This window comes from Melanerpes formicivorus, unplaced genomic scaffold, assembly GCF_026170545.1.
Source record: "Melanerpes formicivorus ecotype bairdi unplaced genomic scaffold, bMelFor1.0.p_v2 SCAF_8, whole genome shotgun sequence".
In the NCBI taxonomy this organism is placed as follows: domain Eukaryota; kingdom Metazoa; phylum Chordata; class Aves; order Piciformes; family Picidae; genus Melanerpes; species Melanerpes formicivorus.
Genome location: NW_027142360.1, coordinates 27,470,269 through 27,494,615, shown reverse-complemented (window position 1 = coordinate 27,494,615; position 24,347 = coordinate 27,470,269). Strand labels below are relative to the sequence as shown.

The 24,347-nt window shown below is 60.1% G+C and overlaps 1 long non-coding RNA gene across 1 annotated transcript; it reads right to left on the bottom strand.

The window, feature by feature from the left end:
* Positions 1 to 15,648: 15,648 nt before the first annotated feature.
* On the bottom strand, positions 15,649 to 23,824 carry LOC137443271 (uncharacterized). Its single transcript, XR_010987841.1, has 3 exons — positions 23,188 to 23,824; positions 20,946 to 21,217; positions 15,649 to 20,159 (listed from the first exon to the last, which is right to left on the bottom strand). It is a non-coding gene; the product is annotated as an uncharacterized lncRNA (long non-coding RNA).
* Between the last annotated feature and the right edge of the window lie 523 nt (positions 23,825 to 24,347).

Genomic DNA, 24,347 nt, shown 5'->3' with positions numbered 1-24,347 from the left:
ACCCCAAACACAAGAGCTGGTATTAATGAGATTAACTCCTACACAGGGATTTGCCAGGAGAGAAAAACAGCAGCACAGAGAGAGCCCACGGGAGCCTGGGAGGTGTCATGAGCGTTGGCAATGCAGAGGGTGGAGAGGGCACCCAGAAGAGAGGATCCTCCTCACTTGCTTCTGTGTGAGAACATGGCAGGGAAGGTGATCTGTGCAAGTGTGGCCAGGATGGGGCACATCCTGCAGCTCCTGGGGAGAGCAGAGAGGGGAAGGATGAAAACAAAGAGAGTGGATTTAAGGAAGCAGTCCTCAAAACAGTCAGAGGTCTGACAGGAAGGATCCATACAGGAAACCAGTGGAGGAGAGAGGACTGAGAACAGAATAAGAAGAATTAAGAATAGAATTAACCAGGCTGGAAAAGACCTTCAAGATCATCCAGTCCAACCTATCCCCCAGCACCCTCTGGTCAACTAACCCATGGCACCAAGCACCCCAGCCAGGCTCTTCCTAAACACCTCCAGGGATGGGGACTCCACCACCCCCCTGGGCAGCACATCCCCAGGGCCAATCTCTCTTGCTGGGAAGAATTTCTTCCTAACATCCAGCCTGAACCTCCCCTGGCACAGCTTGAGACTGTGTCCTCTTGTTCTGGTGCTGCTTGCCTGGAAGAAGACAGTAAGGTCAGAAGTGTGACCTAGCCTGGTGCCTACAATGACAGTGTGGATAAATCAAGAGCTTACAAAGAGGTCAGCACAGGTCTCACCCTTCTAAGGGAACAGAGGAAGGCCAAGGTAGTGCTGGCACAAGAGATGAGAGAATCAGAGGCATCTGGAAGCTCAGACCGGGGTGAGTGACACCCAGCAGGGACCTGCCTGGTCAGAAGGAAGCTCATGGCACAGAGCTGTAGCCTACCAAGGCTTTCAGCATGCTTGGAGTGGCATTCCCAGCAATGCACCCTGGGAGAGGCAGGAGATAAAGTGTGAGGAAAGACCAGGAGTGGTTAAACTGCACACAGAGAGCAGTGCTCAACAGCTTGCTCTCACATCTGCAGTTCCAGCAGTGCCTGTTCTGAGTCCAGCACTACCCAGGAGTTCCAACAACTACAGGAGGGAGCAGACACAGCTCCTTAATTACAGGAGAAGCTGCAGTGATGACAGAGGACAATCAGCACAGAATCAGAGTCAGGCTCAAGTTGGAAGGGACCTCAAAGGTCATCTCCTCCAACCTCTCAACCAGATTCAGCTGCTCAAGGGAAGAGGCAGCCACAGCCTCCCTGGACAGCCTGGGCCAGAGGCTCAGCAGCCTCCTGCTGAACAACTTCTGCCTCAGCTCCACTCTGACCCTGCTCTGCCTCAGCTCCAAACCATTCCCCCTGGGCCTGGCTCCAGACCCCCTCAGCAAAAGTCTCTCTGCAGCCTTCCTGCAGGATCCCTTCAGGTGCTGGCAGCAGCTCTGAGGTGCCCCTGGAGCCTTCTCCTCTGCAGGCTGCACAGCCCCAGCTCCCTCAGCCTGTGCTCAGGGCAGAGCTGCTCCAGCCCTTGGAGCATCTCTGTGGCCTCCTCTGGGCTCTCCCCAGCAGCTCTGTGTCCTTCTCCTGCTGGGACCCCAGAGCTGGAGGCAGGGTTGGAGGTGAGGTCTGAGCAGAGCCCAGGGGCAGGATCCCCTCTGCTGCCCTGCTGCCCACCCTGCTCTGGCTGCAGCCCAGCACACAGCTGCCTGAGGGCTGCAGGAGGCACTGCTGGCTCCTGGGGAGCTGCTCAGCACCCAGCACCCTCAAGGCTCCTGCTTCAGGGCTGCTCCCAACCCACTCTGCACCCAGCCTGAATTGGTGCCTAGGAGTGGCCTGATCCAGCTGCAGGACAAGATGGGAAGGCACTGGAGGTGTTCAGGAGGAGATTTGACAGGGTGCTTGGTGCCATGGGTTAGTTGATTAGGTGGTGTTGGGTGATAGGTTGGGCACAATGATCTCGAAGGTCTCTTCCAACCTGGTTTATTCTATTCTATTCTATCCTAAAATGATCCTACACAAACTGAAGCAATGGGTTGGAAGAAATAGGCAGCAACTGGGGAAAGAGGAAAGAAAGAAAGGAAAGAAGAACTGGGTAAATGAGAGGCTTTGACAATGCAATGGGAAACACAAACTGCAGAAGCAAAGGAGAGGAATGGTTGATGCAGGGCAGTGCAGCTGGGGGGGTGTAGTTGTGCCCAGATTCACTGCCAGTCAAGAAGCCAGGCACAGCCCAGGCCACAGCTGTGTTGTGGTGGATAAAAATGACCAGCCCATCAAGCATGACCTCATTCCTTTGCTCTGTGTGGTGCTGGCAAGGTTGTGTCCCCTTCAAACCACAGGGCCTCGAGAAGGATTTGTCCTCCAGGAGCTGTGAGAGCGAAGGGCTGGAGGAGTCTGGCTCAGCATGGAGGAGGCTCCAGCGAGCGATGAGGAGCTCTTAAACGCCTCCTGATGAGTCCTCAGGCACACATAAGTCACTAAGTATAGAAATCATTCTTTAAACATGCAAAAGGTAGCCTCAGGAGAGGAGGGAACTCTCCTCAGAGTGTGCTGGCAGCTGGCTACAGAGGAGCAGCAGGCACTGCAGCAAGGCAGAGTGACTGACCAGGCAGATCTCCCTGCCCCAGGGAGCAGCCTGGCAGAGGGGGGCAGGGAAGGCTCTGACACTGAAGCTTCAAAGGATTGGGCAAGCATCTGCCAGGGCTGGAATGTGTTCAATTAATCCTTCTCTACTTCCTCCTCTGAGCCACCTGTGGGTTTGTTCCCTGACAACCCAGCCAGCTCCCAAAGCTCTGACAAACACAGTGCCGAGCAGGGGCACCAGGAGAGCATCTCCTGCACTTCAGCTTGTAAAGAGAAGAAACTCCACTCCTACCCACTCCTTCCTGCCTCCTGCACAGGCTCTGGCCCCTGGTGCTGCTCTGTCTCTCACTGCTTAGCTGCTGGGGAGAGACCTTGACTGCAGCCCTGCAGAACTCCACACCACTTACTCTGCTGCCAGTTTCTCTCTCTGGTTTCAGTTTTGAGCAGTTCTGAGGCACAAAGGCAGCACTTGGTGTTCACCAGGAGGCTTTTGCTTGTGCATGGGAAAGCACTGGATCAGCTTGCCTGCTTCCAGCCCCTCAGCCTGCTTGGGGAGGGCAGTGCCTCCCCAGCCTTGGGGGTGCAGTGACCTGCAGCTACTCCAGTCTGCCCCAGCTGGGGAGTTTCCTCAGCAGGTTCATCCCATCCTTAAGGACAGGGCACAGGATCACAGACTGCATCAGGCTGAAAGGGAGCCTCAAAGGTCATCTTGTCCATCCTCTGGGACACCTCCAGCCAGAGCAGGCTGCCCAGGGACACATCAGGTCTGATCTTGAACGGCTCCAGTGATGGGGCCTCAGCCACCTCCCTGGGCAGCCTGTGCCAGTGTCTCCCCAGCCTCCCTGTGCAGAGCTTCCCCCTGATGTCCAACCTCACTCTGCCCTGCTCCAGTTCCCAACCACTGCCCCTGGGCCTATCTGCACAGCCCCTTCTGAGCAGTCCCTCCCCAGCTGCCTGCAGCTCTCTTTCAGACATTGAAACACAGCTCTAAGGTCTCCCTGGAGCCTTCTCCAGGCTGAGTAGCCCCAGATCTCTCAGCCTCTCCCCACAGCAGAGGTTCTCCAGCCCTCTGATCATCTCCTCTGGACCCACTCCATCAGGTCCATGTCTCTCTTGTGTTGGGGACCCCAACATCATCAGTGGCAAAGACTTAGACCCAAAGACAACTTCACCTCCTAAAACCAACCCTGCCATCCTTCAGCTGCTTCCCACAGCCCCTGGGCTCTTCCCTGTGCCCATCACTTCTGACAGCCTTCAAATCCACCTTTTGAACTGTAGCCTCCCCTCCCACCCCCCAGCTATGTCCCTTTGAAGGCTGTGTTGCTCCTTCTGATTTCCTGCCAGCCTGTCCCCTCCCATCATTCACTTACTGCCCTTCCTGCTCCTTCCTGCCCTCAGCAGGGTCAGGTTTCTGAGTGCTGGAGAAGGGGCTCACGTTACCCCTTCAGCCTTGCCGCCTGGCATTGCTCTGCCAGGGCTGGTTCCCTTTTCTTCAGCCCCATGAGTGTCTGCTTACACCACACCACTGCTCTGAGCAGGCAACCTTCTAGGGATTTGGGGTTTGCTTCCATTTGGAAGCCCCTTTTAGACCAAGCCCTTCCCTTTGTCCTTGGTTTGGTTTCAAATGCTTGCCCATGTCACCTTCTGCTCCCTTAGGCTCCCTTTCTGAGTCTAATTAAATGCCTGTCTCTAATTGTTTGATATTCAGCTGCTGGCCCTGTCTTTAACTCCTGTGTGGTAACTGAGATGGAGGAGGAGTTTTATTTCTCATGTCACAGAATCATAGCATCAAAGAATCACAGAATGAGTTGGAAGGGACCTTAACCATCACCTAGTTCCAGCCCCCTGCCATGGGCAGGGACACCTCCCACTAGCTCAGGGCCTCATCCAGCCTGGTCTTGAGCACCTCCAGGGAGGAGGCAGCCACAGCCTCCCTGGGCAGCCTGTGCCAGGCTCTCCCCAGCCTCACAGTGAAGAATTTCTTCCTAATCCCCACTCTAAATCTCCCCTCTTCCAGTTTAAAGCCATTTGATGGCCTCCCACTTGGGTTCTTTAGCACAAGGGAAAGATCAGATGCCAGGTTCATGGAAATGATTTGGCTTTGCCTGGCAAGTCCAGAAAATGCATTGCAGGAAAGGTGCTGAAAGGAGGGAAATGGAAAGGGAAGAGTGCTTTAGAAAACAAACCACAAAACCCCCAAACATCAACAAGGAGGCAGGAAGAAAAATGGGCAATGAGAGAGAGAGCCTCAAAGACAGACTGTCAGCCTCCCAGTGAGTTCCTAACAGCAGTCAGGAGAGAGGTCTGAGGGGCTTCTGCAGTAAGGAACAGCTGCAATTCAGCCACCGAGGACAGAAGGACCACAGCCTGCCTCTGGCCCCAAGGGGCTCCCTCCCAGGAGTGGTGGTGGTGCCCTGCAGAGCAGCCAGCTCCTGAGACACATCGAGCCCCAGACAGCACATCCCAGAGGAGCCTTCCCTGCAGGCATGCCAGCCAGGGAGCCCTGAGCTGCCCACCACCACCTCCCCTGCTCTGCAGCCCTGGGCAAGTGCTGCCCAGCCCCACAGCCTCCTGCCCACAGCCTCCTGCATGGCTGAGGTGGTGTGGCAGCAACTAAAGCAAGGGAGCAGAGGGGGTGGCTTTGGGCAGAAGCCTGTGTGCCAGGCCACGGTGCAGCCATGGCCCCAGCTGCACCAAGCACGACCACCAGCACGAAGAGCTCCTCTAGGAACAGTGGCAATGAGCCTGGAGTCCAAACAGCAGGGGCCCAGAGCCTGTGGGGGTGGTGCCCAGCAAGGTAACCCAAAGTTCAATGCTCTGGTGCCACCACACAGAGCTCAGTGGCCACAGACCAGTGCCCAGGCTCACCCTGGCACTGAGGTTTCCCATGGGAGATGCCACTTGCCCTGCTCCTCCCCACATGGGACAATTCCAAGTGACCACATTGGTCTGCATTAGGAGCAGGCATTGCCCACCCTGCACAGCAGAGCTGTCAGGGCTGGAAGGGACCTCAAGGCTCATCCAGTTCCAACCCCCTGCCATGGGCAGGGACACCTCACACTAGAGCCACGGTAGCAGCAAGTCCCTTCTCCAGGTGTAAACCCTTCCCTTGCCAGGGCCAGCAGTCCAGCACAGGGCTGGTTCTGGGCTGGGGTGCTGCACAAGTGCCATGACACAGTTTAAAGCACATCCCATACTCAGAGCAGAGTGCAGGAGGTGGAAGAGAGCTCTGGAAGCCGACCCAGGCTTTGCATGCAGTCTTTCCATCACTCATCTGGCTTTTGCTAAGAGCATTTTGAAGGGGATGCTAAATACTGTTAATTTTCATCTCCTCCCAAGCACTGCAGACAGGCACAGCTGAGTGCTGCTGACCTTTCTCATTGTACACAACCCGGAGACGATTAAAGCCTCATCAGGCTGCCTTTGAAAGGCACTGTTCAGCTCTGCCTCTCCCTAAAAACACATTTACCCACAGCTGCCTGCAACAAAGCCTTGATTTGTGCACTTGGCTGCACGTGGGGGGAAAAGCTTCCTGTGAGTGGAAGGGAGCTGTGAGGAGCAAAGGGGCACTCACAGCTCCTCACTCCTGCACACACGCAGGAAACTGAGCAGCAAAGGCTCTGCTAAACAGCCCCTGAGAATCAGAGTCATGCAATGGGTTGGAAGGGACCTTAAAGATCACCCAGTGCCAACCCCCTGCCATGGGCACCTTCCATCAGCCCACATTGCTCAACACCTCATCCAGCCTGGCCTTCAACACCTCCAGGGAGGAGGCAGCCACAGCCTCCCTGGGCAGCCTGGGCCAGGCTCTCCCCACCCTCACTGCCAAGAAGTTCTTCCTCCAGTCTCAGCCTCCCCTCCTCAAGCTTCAATCCATTGCCTCTCATCCTGGCACTCCCAGCCCTTGTCCAAAGTCCCTCCCCAGCTCTCCTGGAGCCCCTTCAGGTACTGGAAGGCTGCTCTGAGGTCTCCCCAGAGCCTTCTCTAAGGTCTCCCCAGAGCCTTCTCTTCTCCAGCCCCAGCTCCCTCAGCCTGCCCCCAAAGCAGAGGTTCTGCAGCCCTCTGATCACCTCTGTGGCCTCCTCTGGAGCTGCCCCAACAGTTCAATGCCCTCCTTGTGCTGGGCCCCCAGACCTGGAGGCAGTGCTGCAGGTGAGGTCTCACAGGAGCAGAATGCTGACAGAAATGCCATGGAGTATTTGTAGAAGCAGAGTTCAGACAGAAATGATGGCTGTGTGTCCCCATCCTCCCCCAACACTCACACTCCAAGAGCTAAGGCTGTGAGGCACTGCTTCCATGCCCTGTGCTGTGCAGCCAGAGCAGACAGCTGTGTGACTGGCAGCACTGAGGGGATTTGGCTATCTGCTGCCACTTACAGCAGCACTCATCCCCAAGGATTCCATTGCCTGCAGTTGTTCCACACTGGCCACATAATGTGGGCATCAATTTTACCACCAAGGAAGCTTACTCCCACCAGCAAGGAAGTGAAGTGACGAAGGGCAGAGGGCTGGGAACAGCACTCAGAGAACCAGGGAGTTATTTTGGGTGGAAAAGACCTCTGAGGTCTTTGAGTCCAGCCCTCAGAATCAAACAATCAAGAAGTGGCCAAACAACTCCTGGCACAAATTCTCTGTCCTGAGGTTATTTGCTCAGCTGGGAGCTCAGGACCTTGGTGAGATTGCACACAGCTAAAGACTCTCCCAGGAAGGGGCAAAGCCTGTGCTGTGCACCAGCCTCCTTCCACCTCCCCTTGCAATTGCTCTTCCTCTCCCCAGTGCCCTCCTGCCAGGCTCCTACCTGCTGCTCTTGCACCAAAACCCACTTCTGAGTCTTTCTTTTCACTAACCTGGTGCAGGATGAGGCTCAGCATCTCCTCTTGTGCTTCCCAGGATGAGCTGGGGCCGTGCAGCCTGAGCCCCAGGAAGAAGTGCTGCGGTCAGGGCAGGGCTTTCAGCACCACACCTGGCCTGGTGATCTGTCACAGCTGAGGGGGAGCTGCCCTCCTCCCCACGCTGCCTGCAGCCCAGGGCAGCAGCGGAGCCCAGGGCAGCAGCGGAGCCCAGGGCAGCAGCGGAGCCCAGGGCAGCTTCACCTCTGTGGGCTGCTTCCACACTCAGGCTGCACCAAACCTTCCCCTGCTGAGCTTAAAGACCAAACACCACCTGAGCACCTGGAAACCCAGCAGCCAAGTCCAGTGGAGAGGGTCCCTGCTCATGGGGGGGAGTTGGAGTAGAAGATCTCTGAGGTTCCTTCCTGCCACTGCCACTCTCCCTGGCTTTATCTCTGTGTGTTCTTAGTCCCAGAGTCCTAGAACCACAGACCTCCAGGCTCTTCTGAAGCAAAGGGAAACTGAAGGTAATCAGCTGCCTACCAGTTGCAGACCTTGCAGCCTGTTAGATGCTTGCACACCTTTAAGGAGCTGCTGCTTGGATTACTTTTGGGCTCTCCTTGCTTTCAGTTCAAGCCAAAGGGACTGAAGTGGTGCTGAGGATTTGGGGCTGCCCTTTGCCCTGTCTTGCAGGCAGGAGGGTCTCAGGAGAGGGGTCCTGGCCATGCCTGCTGCTGCCCTTGCTGGCTCAGGTGTGCTGCAGGCAAGCCTGGTCCCGAGAGCAGCCCTGCAGCCCCCGGTGCAGACACAGTATGGCAGCCCAGGGGGGAGCAGCAGTGAGAAGTGTTCTCTTTATCAGAAGCAAGGGAAAGTGCTCTGGTGCCCACTGAGGATCTCTTTCAAGCCTGTGGACCTGGGGGATGTCAGGAATGTCACAGTCTGAATGGAGAAGAGTCAACAACTCTGTGTTACAGGATCCTAGAATCACAGAGTGGCTCAGGTTGGAAGGAACCTCAGAGATGATCTCCTCCAAGCCCCCCCCATGAGCAGGGACACCTCTCAGCCCAGCAGCCATCAGCTCCTTTCAGTGTCCCTCAGCTGTGATCTGGGCAGAAGGCAGCAGAAGGCAATGCTGGAAAGGTCATGACCTTGGGGCTCCTTCCTCTCCCCACCCCAAGACTTGCAGGACCTCTGAGAGCCCTCCCTCACTGCCAGATGTGATGGAATGCAGTCAGCGTGGTCAGATCCATGGGGGAGAGGTGGGCAGACACACAGGCACAGCACAGGCACAGCACAGACACAGCACAGATGAAATGGCCACAGGAAATCAGTTCACAGAGGAGATTCCTCCTAGACACAGAATCAAATCCAACAAAGAGCTTGGTTTCATTTGCAAAGCATTTGCAGTCTGGTGGCTGTGGTTTTCTGCAGGGCAGGCTCTGATAAAGGTTGGGATTCCAGGCAGGGGTGGAGGCAGGGGGAAGGAATGAGTCTCCTCCTGTCAGTGGTGGGGGAATCACTGCCCAGCCCAGCAGACCTGTGCAGGGAAACGAGTTTCATATCTGTGCTCAGATGGAGCCACAGAGCGGCTCAGGTTGGAAGGGACCTCAGAGCTCCTCTCCTCCACAACCCCCCATGCCCAGAGAGCAGCCCCCACGGTGGCCAGGAGGGCTTGGCAAGCAGAGGGCAGAGCTGAAGACTGAAAGCCAGCATTTGGTGGTAGTGAGCAAAAGTTTGGTCTCTCAGGGTGGCTGTTTCACCACCCCTGGGACTGGAGCTGCTGATGTCAGTGCAGCTCCCAGAGAATAAGTGCTCAAGTTACCAAGGCTGTCATCAAGGTCAGGACAATTAGCTGCCCTGCTGCTTGCTCCAGAAATTAGCCCAAGGGTTGTCTCAAGCCTTGTCCCACTAACAATCCCATTGGCTCAAATCTAAGGCAGAGCAAAGCCTTGGAGGGCAGATCTTCCTCTGGCCTCAGGAAACAGCTGCTGAAAGGAGCAAGTAACAATGCACCACCAATGCTGACTTTCAGCAGCCCAACCTCAGCCTGGCTCCAGCTGCATCTGAGCAGCCACAGCTCACAGCCCTTGTGTGCAGCTCTGTCAGATACCTCCTGCCTCACTCTGCCCTGCTCAGAGACCCCTTGGACATGCCCAGGGCAGGGCTTGGGCCTGTGGTGGGGATGGACACCTTCACCACTGCTGCCCTGGGGACCTGCAGAGAGAGGTGCAGCAAGGCTGCCCCAGAGCCAGGCCCATGCTCCAGCACAGTCCCCAGCCCTTAGGTGCATGCTGCATGCTCCATGCATCCTGCCCTCCATGCTCCAGCAGCCCATGTGCACCCACCAGCTGCCTGCAGTGGGCCCTTAGGTGCATGCTGCATGCTCCATGCATCCTGCCCTCCATGCTCCAGCAGCCCATGTGCACCCATCAGCTGCCTGCAGTGCTGGTAGTGGAAGGGCTGGGGGCAGTTTCAATCAGCATAGCCTCCTGGAAGATGAATAGAATAGAACAGAATAGAACAAACCAGGTTGGAAGAGACCCTCAAGATCATCAAGTCCAACCTATCAACCAATCCAACCCAACCAACCATCTAACCCATGGCACCAAGCCCCCCATCAAGTCTCCTCCTGAACACCTCCAGGGCTGGGGACTCCACCACCTCCCCAGGCAGCCCATTCCAATGGGCAATCACTCTCTCTGTGTAGAGCTTCCTCCTAACCTCCAGCCTAAACCTCCCCTGGCACAGCCTGAGACTGTGTCCTCTTGTTCTGGTGCTGGCTGCCTGGGAGAAGAGACCAACCCCCACCTGGCTGCAACCTCCTTTCAGGGAGCTGTATTCTATTCTGTCACTCCCAGCCCTTGCCAGGAGTCCCTCCCCAGCTCCCCTGAACCCTTCAGGTTTTGGAAGGCTGCTCTGTGGTCTTCCCAGAGCCTTCTCTTCCCCAGGCTGAGCAGCCCCAGCTCCATGACTCTGTGACCTGCTCGTCAAGAGAGCCAAGCAGGGAGCTGCAGGGCTCTGTGGCACGGCCACAGCAGGTCCCAGCCGCTGTGATTCGATGGCCTGAGAGGAGCAACCTCTGCAGAGGGCATGGTGTGCTGGCCTGGCTGCTCCATGAGTCAGAGCCAGGCTTTGGTTCAGCAAAGTGCTGCCAAAAATTCTGACCACACCCAGCAAGAAACATGAAAATATTCCTCCCAGGGAAGCAGAAAGCTTCTTTTGGTTGATGGGGGGACGTGGGGCGCTCTTGCTGCTGTTGTTTTGCAGGGAGCTGGAGGCCAGCTATCTGGATTTGACACAGGGGGAGGAAAAATCAAATAGAAGGCAAAAAATAAAAGAGGAGAAGAATAGAATAGAAGCAGTGAAGCCTTCCTTGCCCCCAGAGGGATTACAAACCCGCCAAAGGTTTGGTTTGAATCACTGGGCCACCAGCAGGATGCAGGCAGGGGCTGGGGGGGTGTGAGCATACCCCAGGCCAGGTGTGAAAGTGGGCACAGCTCCCAGCCAAGTGCCCTGCAGGTCATTCCTCTCCCCTTTGAGGGTTCCATCATATAAGCATTGAAAAATAATGGCGGGGGGAAGCCCTAAACTATCCTTGCTAGGCCCAAGGCAGAGCCAGGCAGGCTGGTGTCCTGGCTGGGAGAGCTGCCAGCAGCAGATGCTGTGGGAAGAAGAGAGGCAAGCAGAGAGAGAGCAATCCTGCCCTTCCAACAGGCAGCAGGGGCTGTGGGGGCTTGGAGGCTACATCTGGAAGGCAGCCTGGAGCAGGCACAGAGATGCTCACTGCTCAGGTGGTCTCTCTCTCCCCTGCAAGCTGGGGAGCTCTGTCTCGTAAACCACGACAGAGGAAGGGCCCCAGGAGCTGAACTTGGCTCCCACCTGCCCCTGCTTCTCCAAGCAGCCCTCCCTTTGGGGAGTACTCAGTGCTGAGCTGCTTTGCTGAGGCAGCCAGCAAAGGTTATTGTAATTAAAACAGATGGTGGTGGTGGACTCCCAGGTCCTCTGCAGAGGTCACCATGCAGCTGTTGGACTGCAGCACAGCGTGGCCGCCGCTGGCCGGGGCTGCGCTGACGGAAGGCCCCAGAAGCGAAGCACTCTCTGTGCCATGAGCAGTCTGCCAAGCTGTGCCAGGCCCCACTACTTGGCTTCATTTGTAAGCCCACAGGAAGGACCCAATGTAAACCCACAGCTGGAGCTGACCCAGAGCAGCTCCACAAGCCCTCTCTCCCATGGCAGAGCAGCACCTTCCCAGCTCCACTCGGAGCTGGGGAGCTGTTCATCTCCATGGGAGTTCTCCACTTCGGTGTGGTGGGGCCATGGTGGGGGGCACAGCCCATCCCTGGAGACATCCCAGGCCAAGCTCCATGGAGCCCTGAGCAATCTGACCTAGCTGGAGCTGTCCCTGCCGCCTGCAGAGGGGTTGGACAAGATGCCCTTTGAGGCTGCCTTCCAACCTGGTGCATTCTGTGATGCGCTGCAGCGGTGCCACAGTGCAAGACAGCTCCTCTCAGTCTAGCTCTGGCCAGCAGTGGTCTGTCCCATGCTGCTTCCAGCTGCCAGGAGAGAGGAGGGGTTGGCAGAGGCAGGTGTGCAGCTCGGGCCCCAGCAGGGCTTTTGCAAGTCACCCTCCCTCCCCCCCATCACCTGTGTCCTGCAAGCCCTCTCCCTGCTGGTCGGTCGCAGCTGGTGGGAATCTCCAGCTGGCACAGGGCCACTGTGCCAGGACCTTCCCAGGGCATGTCCCAACCCTGCTGCCCATCCTGCCACCCACGCAGCTGTCGGTGCAGGGAGCCAAACCTCGGTGGTGCCTTCAGATGATTCTGTTGATTGCAGCAATGAAGTGATAAGGGAATACCAAGAATACCATCCTGGGAGCGCGCTGTGGCTGCTGGGGCCTGTCCTGCTCTTGGCAGCTGCTGCTGGCAGCGATCGCCTGGGGGAGAGCCCAGGTAGGCTGCGAGCCGGGCAGGCAGCCCAGTCCCGTGCGGTGCCGCAGGTTCTCCTATCTGCTCTGCGCTGGAGGCTGTGAGCCAGGAGAAACAGAGCAGCCAAGCAAGACACTGCCACAACACCACCACCACATCTCCCCTTCCCTCCTCGCTGTTCCCAGAGGAGGAGCAGGAGCAGGAGGCATGGCACCCCCCTGGCCCTGCTGACGCCCTGCCCGCCGCAGCAGCGAGGCCGCCGCAGAGCCTGCAGCCCTGATCCAGCCCAGGCTTTCTGCAGATCCCTGCTGGGAGGAAGCCATTTTTCTTGAGTGTATTTCCAAGAAACAGTTGACAGGCTTGGCACAGCTATTCCTGGAAATGTTCAATAGGTCATCTTCTGGAAGAGAGTGCTGACTGATGGAATTGAGCAGAGCCCGCTCCGCCTGCCGCCCGCTCCCTCTCCAGCCGCAGCCTGGCCTTCGCCTTCCCGCCGTGCCCAGGCCCCCTGCCGCCTTGGCATGCCCCCACGCCCGGCCCTGCACCCAACCCGCTCTGCACCCAGCTGGCCTGCAGGGTTCCACGTGCTGCGAGCTGAGCTTCCCCCCCGCCAGCAGCACCGCGGCTCTCCTGCCCTGCCACAACCCTCGCTGCGCGCCGGGGAGCGGCCTGGCCGCGAGTGCCAGCGCTGCCCCTTGGCACTCACGCCCCCCGGCCCCCTGTGGTGGGGTCCTGTGCACCTCCACACGCAGGTGCATGCTGGCTCTGGGGGCTCTGCCACCCTGCTTGCCCCTGCCTGTCTGCCCTGAGCTGCAGCAGATGCTGGCACCAGGCTCTCAGGTTTTGCAGTGTGTTGCTGTTCAGCAGCAGTGAAGAAGAGGTGGAGGCAGAGGTGTGGTGGTGGCAGCTCCATCCCCGGGGCGGTGGCAGCTCCATCCCTGGGGTGGTGACAGCTCCGTCCCTGGTGCAGTGCCAGCTCCATCCCTGGGGTGGTGGCAGCTCCATCCCTGGGGCGGTGGCAGCTCCATCTCCATCCCTGGGGTGGTGGCAGCTCCATCCCCGGGGCGGTGGCAGCTCCATCCCTGGGGTGGTGACAGCTCCATCCCTGGGGCGGTGGCAGCTCCATCCCTGGGGCGGTGGCAGCTCCATCCCTGGGGCGGTGGCAGCTCCATCCCCGGGGTGGTGGCAGCTCCATCCCTGGGGCAGTGGCAGCTCCATCCCCGGGGTGGTGGCAGCTCCATCCCTGGGGTGGTGGCAGCTCCATCCCTGGGGTGGTGGCAGCTCCATCCCTGGGGTGGTGGCAGCTCCATCCCTGGGGCAGTGGCAGCTCCATCCCTGGGGCGGTGGCAGCTCCATCCCTGGGGTGGTGGCAGCTCCATCCCCGGGGTGGTGGCAGCTCCATCCCTGGGGCAGTGGCAGCTCCATCCCTGGGGCGGTGGCAGCTCCATCCCTGGGGCAGTGGCAGCTCCATCCCTGGGGTGGTGGCAGCTCCATCCCTGGGGCGGTGGCAGCTCCATCCCTGGGGCGGTGGCAGCTCCATCCCTGGGGTGGTGGCAGCTCCATCCCCGGGGTGGTGGCAGCTCCATCCCTGGGGCAGTGGCAGCTCCATCCCTGGGGCGGTGGCAGCTCCATCCCCGGGGTGGTGGCAGCTCCATCCCCGGGGTGGTGGCAGCTCCATCCCTGGGGCAGTGGCAGCTCCATCCCTGGGGCGGTGGCAGCTCCATCCCTGGGGTGGTGGCAGCTCCATCCCTGGGGTGGTGGCAGCTCCATCCCTGGGGCAGTGGCAGCTCCATCCCTGGGGCGGTGGCAGCTCCATCCCCGGGGTGGTGGCAGCTCCATCCCTGGGGTGGTGGCAGCTCCATCCCTGGGGTGGTGGCAGCTCCATCCCTGGGGCAGTGGCAGCTCCATCCCTGGGGCGGTGGCAGTTCCATCTCCATCCCTGGGGTGGTGGCAGCTCCATCCCCGGGGCGGTGGCAGCTCCATCCCTGGGGTGGTGGCAGCTCCATCCCCGGGGTGGTGGCAGCTCCATCCCTGGAGACATTCAAGGTCAAGCTCAATGTGGCCCTGAGTCACCTGTTGCAGTCCCTGCTCACTGCAAGGGGGTTGGACAAAATGGCCTTCCAGAGTCCCTTCCACCCTAATGCATTCTATGCTTCTGTGACTCTTACCAGCTTCAGCACATAAAGAGTGCCAGGGGTGGTGCCTCGGGGTGCCCAGCAGGGGGGAATGCCACCTCATGCTCCCAGCCCTGTCCCCTGCGAGGAGGCTGAGCAGGGCTTGTCCCTCCCCAGCAGTGGGAGGCAGGTAGGGGCCAGGAGGGACAGCCGAGGTGCTTAGCTGGGATGTGGTGCTACAAGGCAGCCCTGCCTCTGTGTTTGGGCTGTGGTGACTCTGCAGGTTCATTACTGCCTCTGCCTCCACTCCCATGAGCTTCCTCCTCCTCCTCTTCTGCAACCTGTGAGTGCAGCTGCTCACTGAAGTTGTTTACAAACACAGCTTTGCTCTCTCTGCTGTCCCCTCTCAGCTCTACCCACAAATAATGGCCTTGCTCCCTGCCAGGAATTGCATCTCCTCCATGTCTGTGAAAAGCACCCAGGCAAAACACACTCAGCTCAAATGCTTGCCAGAGCTGGCACCAGACCCCCTGGGTGCCCAGGCAGAGGCTCAGGGGAGCCTTCCTTCCCCCCCTTCTCACGTCATGGATGCTCTGCACTGCTGTTTGACTTCTCCCCTTGTCCAGGTTTTGTCCTTCTATCCCTCACTGCCCTCTCCTTGACAGTGGCCAGGAACTCATCTGCTCTAGGCTGTGGGTTCCAAAAGCTCCCTCAGGCAGAACAAGAACCAGAAGGTGGTCCTTGGTCTCCCAGATCTGTGCCTTCCAGTCCTTCCTTTTAGCCATCAGGCAGCATCTCCAACCACCACTTGCTGCTGACTGACTTACTGCCTGTCACCACTCAGCAAAGATTTCAAGCAGCTGACAGTGGGAACCACCCTGCCATGTGCACTGGGGAAAGACCTTGAGGAAGGATCTCTACCATGGAAAGGAAGTTCACAGTGACATTTCTGGGGGGGTCCTTGCCTCCCCTGCCCTCTTCCTTCCTCCTTTCCCCCTTTCCCCCCTTCCCTCCTCCCTTCCAAATCCATCCCTCCCCTCTTTCCTCCCTCCCCTGCCCTCTTCCTTCCTCCTTTCCCCCTTTCCCCCCCTTCCCTCCTCCCTTCCAAATCCATCCCTCCCCTCTTTCCTCCCTCCCCTGCTCTCTTCCTTCCTCCTTTCCCCCTTTCCCTCCTCCCTCCCAAATCCATCCCTCCTTTCCTTCCTCCCTTCCTTCTTTCCAAATTCATCCCTCCCTTCTTTCTCGACCTGGGGAGCCCAGAACTGGTCACAGTGCTGCAGATGAGGCCTCCCCAGGGCAGAGCAGAGAGGCACAAGAACCTCCCTTGACCTTCTGGCCTCACTCTTCTTTATACACCCCATTGGCCCTGAGGGCACATTGCTGTTCCAGGACTTTCTCATGGAGCTGCTTTCCAGCAGGTCAAGCCCTAACCTGTCCTGGTGCCCGGTGTGGTCCCTCCCCAGGTGCAGGACTCTGCACTTTACCCTTGCTGACCCTCATTTAGGTTCCCCTTTGCCCAGCCCTGCAGCCTGTCCAGATCCATTTTGCTTCCCTGTGCATCCCTCTGGCCAGCCCTTGGCTGATAATTTCCAGTGACTCACAAACACAAAGCTATTAAACCAGCCCAAAGCAGCCCTCTCCCTCTGCAGCAGGGATGCACCAGATGTGTCCTGGGATGTTCAAAACATGCTAGGAGTGCTGAGGGATACATGCAATTAATGTGAAACAGATGCCTGAAGTTTCCTGCCCAGCTGGTGCTCTGTTACATGTCCTGGCTTCTAATGGCACAGAGGTGAGACACACACAGACATCAGGAAGTGTAAGGCCACTCCACATGAGAGCTTTCAAGAGTCCAGCAACAAAGCAGGGGAGAAAAAGGGTTACAAAGTGAGAAGTCCAAGCCACCAAACCTCTCACAGGGCACAACGTGGAACAGCTCTGCTCTGCTGCCTCACACTGCAGACAGTGAAGCAGCTGAGTGAAGGTAGAGCTTCACAATCTGCTGCTGGTAGCTGATCCTCTGTGTCAGCCACCCCTGGCTTCATAGGCTGCCTCTGGTACCACACAGCCAGAGAGACACAGAAGGGGTTGGGTGGGAAGGGAGCTCAAAGCTTAGCCAGCTCCAGCCCCCTGCCATGGGCAGGGACAGCTCCCACCAGCCCAGGCTGCTCAGGGCCTCCTCCAGCCTGGCCCTGAGCACCTCCAGGGAGGGGACAGCCACAGCCTCCCTGGGCAGCCTGTGCCAGAGTCTCAAACCCTCACTGGAAAGAATCTCTTCCTCATCTCCATTCTCACTCTGCCCTCCTCCAGCTTCAATCCATTGCTCCTCATCCTGCCACCCCCAGCCCTTGTCACAAGTCCCTCCCCAGCTCTCCTGGAGCCTCCTTCAGGTACTGGGAGGCTGCTCTGAGGTCTCCCTGGAGCCCTCTCTTCTGCAGGCTGAGCAGCTCCATCTCCCCCAGGCTGTCCCCGCAGGGGAGGCTCTGCAGCCCTGCTGCTGTTGGCTCTCTTGCTCTCCCCATTGCCCTCTGCAGCGAGACAGAGCCAGCTCAGCAGCCACCAGGAGCAGGCTTGCTGGGCTGAAAAGCAATTTCCTTTGCTCCTCTTGCTGCAGGAGGAGGCTTTGATTCATGTCACCAGGTTTAGATCTAAAAGTCTTCAGCTTCCCCGAGCTGCATTTCCTGTTGATCAGCAGTGCTCCTGGGGTAAGCATGGAGCAGCTCCCCACAGCTGAGCAGCTCTGCTCTGCCACAGGAGCACCTCTCACACCGGGGCTCTGGGGGCTTCCTGCCCCTCTCAGATGAGGCTCTTCACCTTTGCCTCTTCTTATCTAACCATGCTTATGTCCCCAGCAGAGGTGACAGCAGCAAGCAGAACTCTTTGGGTTGGAGAAGCCCTATGAGATCATTGAGTCCAACCACCGACCCAACACCACCATGGCCACCAAACCACAGCCCAGAGGTCCATGGCTGCAGGGCAGCCCTTGGTGGTGCTTCAGACCACTTCTGCCTGGCCCTGTGCCCCATTCCTGCCCTGCTGCTGCAGTGGCCCTCAAAACCAACCACCCTTTGCCAACATGCTGAGGCAGGGGAGGCCCCATGGCACTGCTGGGGACAGGATGGCTTTTTATAGAATCACAGAGCTGTCAGGGCTGGAAGGGACCCCCAGGATCACCCAGCTCCAACCCCCTGCCACAGGCAGGGACACCTCACACTGCAGCAGCTGCCAGGGAAACCTGCTGTCTGCCAGGGCAAGTGGCATTCAGCACCACCCCAGGGCCTCCAGCTGTGCCAAGGGAGGCTCAGGTCGGATATTAGGACAAATTTCTTCTCAGAAAGGGTCCTCAGGCTTTGGGACAGGCTGCACAGGGAGGTGGTGGAGCCAGCAGCCCTGGAGGTGCTGGAAAGCTGCGTGGCTGTGGTGCTGAGGGCTGTGGCTTGGGGGCAGTGGCTCAGCAGCAGGGGTTGGGTTGTGAGCTCTGGGTGAGCAGCTGCACTTGATGGCCTCAAAGGTCTCTTCCAACATCAGCAGTTCAGTGACTCTCTAGCTGGCTCCTGCTCAAGAGGGCACACTCCTGGGGGCTGGATGGCTGCTGGCTCAGCAGCAGTGCCCCACAGGGGAGGTTATCCTGCAGTGTGGGCAGGCAGCAGTGCTGCAGGGCACCCACATGGTGTGCCTGGCCACCAGCTTCCATGGTCCTAAGATCACTGAAGCCCAGGCTGCCTGCAGGGCTCACCTGTCCTGGCAGCCAGCTGCCTTTGAATCCCACCAGGGAATGAGTCCTGTGGATGGAGGAGTCCTGCGCCCAGGGCACCCCTGTGGTGCTGCTGAGGACAGGAAAGGGGAGCAGGCAGGTGGATGGCACCACGCTGGCTCCTCTTCTCTGGCAGGGAGGCCTCTGCATGGGGGGATGGTGAGGAGGAACAGGATGGACTGAAATGTGCCACCATGGTGCACCCTGAGGGGCCCTGCTGGCCCAGGCTGAGACTGTCCCTGGCCATGGAGGCAGAGCTGGCTGCAAGCACAGCTCAGGCTCACCTTGGGCAGGGTGGCAGAGGGGCGCCCCAGGCAGCCAGCAGGAGCAGGGCTCTCTGTGCTGGGCTCAAGGTCTTCCTGCTCAAGGTCTCTGTTTCTAACCCTTCAGAGAACACAGCTGCATTGCCACAGGAAGACACTCAGGGAGCTGATGCCTCTCTTGACTCATTTCTGTTCCCAAGGCAGCAGCTCCTCTGGTTGGCAGCTGCTGAAGCGAGGCTGGCTGCCGACTCGCAGCCCCGCACCGGAGCCAGGCCAGCCCCTTCCAGCCTCAGAGCAGCAGCTTGGGTTCCTCAGCTGCTGGAACCTGCCCTGCTGATGAGGGGAGGGCAGGGGATGTGCTCTGCCTCGACTTCAGCAAGGCCTTTGACACTGTTGGCTGTGATGCTGAGACACCAGAAGGTTGTGCTGCACCCAGCATGACCTGGGCAGGCTGGAGAGCTGGGCAGGGAGCAGTCAAATGGAAGTGAGTAAGGACAAGTGCAGGGTGCTGCACCTGGGGGAGAACAGCCCCAGGGACCAGGAGAGGCTGGGGGCTGAGCTGCTGCAGAGCAGCTCTGGGAGGGAGCCCTGGTGGAAAACAAGATGCCCCTGAGCCAGCAATGTGCTCCTGTGGCCGGGAAGGCCAAGGGCATCCTGGGGTGCACCAAGAGTGAGGCCAGCAGGGCAAGGGAGGTTCTCCTGCTCTTCTGCTCTGCCCTGCTGAGGCCACATCTGGAGTATTGTGTCCAGTTCTGGGCTCCCCAGGTCAAGAGGGGCAGGGACTTGCTGGAGGGGGTGCAGCAAAGGGCTACAGAGATGCTGAGGGGACTGAAACATCTCTCCTGTGAGGAAAGATGAGAGAATCAGGGCTGCTTCGTCTGGAGAAGGGCAGCCTGAGGGGGAGCTGAGCAGTGCTGATCAATACCTCAAGGGTGGGTGTCAGGAGGATGGGGCCAGGCTTTGTTCAGGGGTGCCCAGGGACAGGACAAGAGGTAACAGGCACAGCCTGGAGCATCAGAAGTTCCATCCAAGCACGAGGAGGAACTTCTTTAATGGAGGGGTGCTGCAGGCCTGGAGCAGGCTGCCCAGAGAGGTTGGGGCAGGCTCCATCTCTGGAGCCCTTCCAAAGCCACCTGGCTGTGTTCCTGGGTGACCTTTTCTTGGTGACCTGCCTTGGCACAGGGGTGGGACTGGATGATCTCCAGAGGCCCCTTCCAACCCCCACCCTGCTGGGGGTCTTGTGAGGCATTCCAGCTCCCATGGCTCCTGTGGTCAAAAGCATCCTGCAACTGGGAGCTGACATCCAGCAGGAGGCCTTGAAGGTGCTGGCCAGGGCTCACCAGCCAGCCTCGCAGAGTGCACATCCCAGGGGGGCTCACACTGCCCTGCAGGGAGGTGGCACAGTGGCCACATGCCCCTGGGGCAGTGCTGGGTGGGCAGCAGCCTGGGGACAGAAGTGTTTGGTGCTGGCTGTGGTCAGCCAGGCTGCTGCTGGTGCTTCTGCAGGCGATGCCTCTGAGCAGCCTCTCATGGCTCGTCCCCTGGCCAGGCCTCGTGCCTGGCAGCAGTCACTGCTGAAAGGGCAGCTGGGTGCCCCCTGAGCAATGGCCCTTCTAGGAAAGCACAGGAAGGCTGCAGCCAGCCTCTCAGCTGGGTGTCAGGCTGGAATCTGATGTCTTGGTAGTGTCTGCCTGGCAAAAGAAAAAGAACAGGGCCAGGAAAATGCTGCTGGCCCTGGCAGCTGCCGGTGCCAGAGGACACAGCTCCTGGTGCACAGCCTGGGGCAGGGCTGGGGCAGCCAGCAAGCAGGGAGCTGGGGCAGCCAGCAAGCAGGGGGCTGGGGCAGCCAGCAAGCAGGGGGCTGGGGCAGCCAGCAAGCAGGGGGCTGGGGGAGCCAGCAAGCAGGGACCTGGGGCAGCCAGCAAGCAGGGGGCTGGGGCAGCCAGCAAGCAGGGAGCTGGGGCAGCCAGCAAGCAGGGACCTGGGGGAGCCAGCAAGCAGGGGGCTGGGGGAGCCAGCAAGCAGGGACCTGGGGGAGCCAGCAAGCAGGGAGCTGGGGCAGCCAGCAAGCAGGGGGCTGGGGCAGCCAGCAAGCAGGGGGCTGGGGCAGCCAGCAAGCAGGGAGCTGGGGCAGCCAGCAAGCAGGGAGCTGGGGCAGCCAGCAAGCAGGGGGCTGGGGCAGCCAGCAAGCAGGGGGCTGGGGCAGCCAGCAAGCAGGGAGCTGGGGGAGCCAGCAAGCAGGGGGCTGGGGCAGCCAGCAAGCAGGGAGCTGGGGCAGCCAGCAAGCAGGGAGCTGGGGCAGCCAGCAAGCAGGGACTTGGGGCACTGCTGAGGATGCAGTGCTGGGAATGAGCCCTCTGGGAGCTCTGGAGCTCACTGCCTCCTCTCCCAGCCTCTCCATTCTCGTCCCCTCGCTGCTTATGCTCACACATCCCTCTCTGACCTGTCTGCTATTCGCTCTCCTGCTGCTGACTCACCAGAGCCTGGAGCTGACATGGAAGCAGAGGAGCCAACAGTCTGTGACACAAAGCCTTGCCTGCCACTGACACAGGCAAATCACAGCTCTCCATCTCACAGCAGGCTGCTCAGCCACACTCAGGGCTTCTCTTCCAGGCTGATCATCTTCAGGGCCCTCTGGACCTGCTCCAGCAGTGCCATGGCCTTCAGATCTCTGTCTCTGCTGCCTGCTCCTCTGACCTGGCTCTGCCTTTAGTTTCAGGGAGAATTTAGGCTTTTTTTCCCCAGAGTTCTGTGGGACCAGAAGGAGCAAAGTATCACAAGGAGCAAAACCTCTGCCTGCTTCTTCAAGGCCCACTTTGCCCCCGTGGCTTAGGGCTTGCAGCGATACTGTGATGATACTGGTGGAGTCACCACCACTGGAGGTGTTCAGGAGGAGACTTGACAGGGTGCTGGGTGCCATGGGTTAGTTGGTTGGGTGGTGCTGGATGATGGGTTGGACAACATGATCTCAGAGGTCTCTTCCAACCTGGTCTATTCTATTCTATTCTATTCTATTCTATTCTATTCTATTCTATTCTATTCTATTCTATTCTATTCTATTCTATTCCTTCAGGTGCTGGCAGCAGCTCTGAGGAGCCCCTGGAGCCTTCTCCTCTGCAGGCTGCACAGCCCCAGCTCCCTCAGCCTGTGCTCAGGGCAGAGCTGCTCCAGCCCTTGGAGCATCCTTGTGGCCTCCTCTGGGCTCTCTCAGCAGCTCTGTGTCCTTCTCCTGCTGGGGACCCCAGAGCTGGAGGCAGGGTTGGAGGTGAGGTCTGAGCAGAGCAGAGCCCAGGGGCAGGATCCCCTTGCAGCTGGTTCGGGGTGAGCGCAGTGCCAGGGGAGCACAGCCCCTGCGGCGGCTCCGGCTGGGCAGCGCTGTGCCCGGCAGCTCCACATGGGGCTGGGGCAGGGGCTGGGGCAGGAGCAGGAGCAGGGGCTGGAGCAGGAGCAGGGGCAGGGGCAGGAGCAGGGGCTGGGGCAGGGGCTGGGGCTGGGGCAGGAGCAGGAGCAGGGGCTGGAGCAGGAGCAGGGGCAGGGGCAGGAGCAGGAGCAGGAGCAGGAGCAGGGGCTGGGGCAGGAGCAGGGGCAGGGGCAGGAGCAGGGGCTGGGGCAGGAGCAGGGGCAGGGGCAGGAGCAGGGGCTGGGGCAGGAGCAGGGGCAGGGGCAGGAGCAGGGGCTGGGGCAGGAGCAGGAGCAGGGGCAGGAGCAGGGGCTGGGGCAGGAGCAGGGGCAGGGGCAGGAGCAGGGGCTGGAGCAGGAGCAGGAGCAGGGGCAGGAGCAGGGGCTGGGGCAGGAGCAGGGGCAGGGGCAGGAGCAGGGGCTGGGGCAGGGGCTGGGGCAGGGGCTGGAGCAGGAGCAGGGGCAGGGGCAGGAGCAGGGGCTGGAGCAGGAGCAGGAGCAGGGGCTGGGGCAGGAGCAGGGGCTGGGGCAGGAGCAGGGGCAGGGGCAGGGGCTGGGGCAGGAGCAGGGGCTGGGGCAGGAGCAGGGGCTGGGACTGGAGCAGGGGCTGGGGCAGGAGCAGGGGCTGGGACTGGAGCAGGGGCTGGGGCAGGGGCTGGGGCAGGGGCTGGGGCAGGGGCTGGGGCTGGGACTGGAGCAGGGGCTGGGGCAGGGGCAGGGGCTGGGGCAGGGGCTGGGGCAGGGGCAGGGGCTGGGGCAGGGGCTGGGGCAGGAGCAGGGGCTGGGGCTGGGGCTGGGGCTGGGACTGGAGCAGGGGCTGGGGCAGGGGCTGGGGCAGGGGCTGGAGCTGGAGCTGGGGCAGGAGCAGGGGCTGGGGCAGGGGCTGGGGCAGGGGCTGGGGCAGGGGCTGGGGCTGGGGCTGGAGCTGGAGCTGGGGCAGGAGCAGGGGCTGGGGCAGGGGCTGGGGCTGGGGCTGGGACTGGAGCAGGGGCTGGGGCAGGGGCAGGGGCAGGGGCAGGGGCAGGGGCAGGGGCAGGGGCAGGGGCAGGGGCTGGGGCAGGGCCTGGGCTGTGTGCTGCCCACACACCACTTCTGGGAAAGCCCTGGGAGGCAACCTCCTGGGAGGTAACTGCAGCTGGGAGCCTGCACAGGAGGTGTTGCTCAAGCACTCGGGGGAGCAGCTCCGCCCTGGCTCTGCCTGCAGCCTGGTTAACAACCTGGCAGAGGGATCCTTACCAGCAGGCCCCACGTGCTGCAGCTATTCAATTGCTTTCTGACTTGAATACAGCCCAGCAAATGCGTCCATGAAAACAAAATTACCTCATGAAAGGCTCTCTCTGCCTGCTCAGATAATTGAAAGTTCTATTCTCCTGTCAGGGTGTCCTGAGAGCCTCGGGGTTTATTCCTCCCATCAGGGTCCTCGGCTGCCTGTTGAGCTTTCAGAGGCAGTGGCTGTGGAATAGGTTGCCCAGGGAGGCTGTGGATGCAGCCCTGCAGTACCTGAAGGGCTCCAGGAGAGCTGGGGAGGGACTTCTGGCAAGGGCTGGGAGTGCCAGGAGGAGGGACAATGGATTGGAGCTTGAGGAGGGGAGGCTGAGACTGGAGATGAGGAAGGAATTCTTTCCAGTGAGGGTTTGAGACTCTGGCCCAGGCTGCCCAGGGAGGCTGTGGCTGCCTCCTGCCTGGAGGTGCTCAAGGCCAGGCTGGATGAGGCCCTGAGCAGCCTGGGCTGGTGGGAGGGGTCCCTGCCCATGGCAGGGGGCTGGAGCTGGATGAGCTTTGGGGTCCCTTCCAGCCCAACCCATTCCATGGCTCCATGACACTCACCCAACAGGCTTCCAGTGACCCACAGCAGCTACACAGGCAGACACCTGCCCTGGAACCAAGGCTTCTGTGGCACAACCCTCACAGCTCCCCCAGCCCCTCACAGCTCCCCCAGACCCTCACACCTACCCCAGCCCCTCACAGCTCCCCCAGCCCCTCACACCTACCCCAGCCCCTCACAGCTCCCCCAGCCCCTCACAGCTCCCCCAGCCCCTCACACCTACCCCAGCCCCTCACACCTACCCCAGCCCCTCACAGCTCCCCCAGCCCCTCACACCTACCCCAGCCCCTCACAGCTCCCCCAGCCCCTCACAGCTCCCCCAGCCCCTCACACCTCCCCCAGACCCTTACACCTACCCCAGCCCCTCACAGCTCCCCCAGCCCCTCACACCTACCCCAGCCCCTCACAGCTCCCCCAGCCCCTCACAGCTCCCCCAGCCCCTCACACCTCCCCCAGACCCTTACACCTACCCCAGCCCCTCACAGCTCCCCCAGACCCTCACAGCTCCCCCAGACCCTTACACCTACCCCAGCCCCTCACAGCTCCCCCAGCCCCTCACACCTCCCCCAGACCCTTACACCTACCCCAGCCCCTCACAGCTCCCCCAGCCCCTCACACCTCCCCCAGACCCTTACACCTACCCCAGCCCCTCACA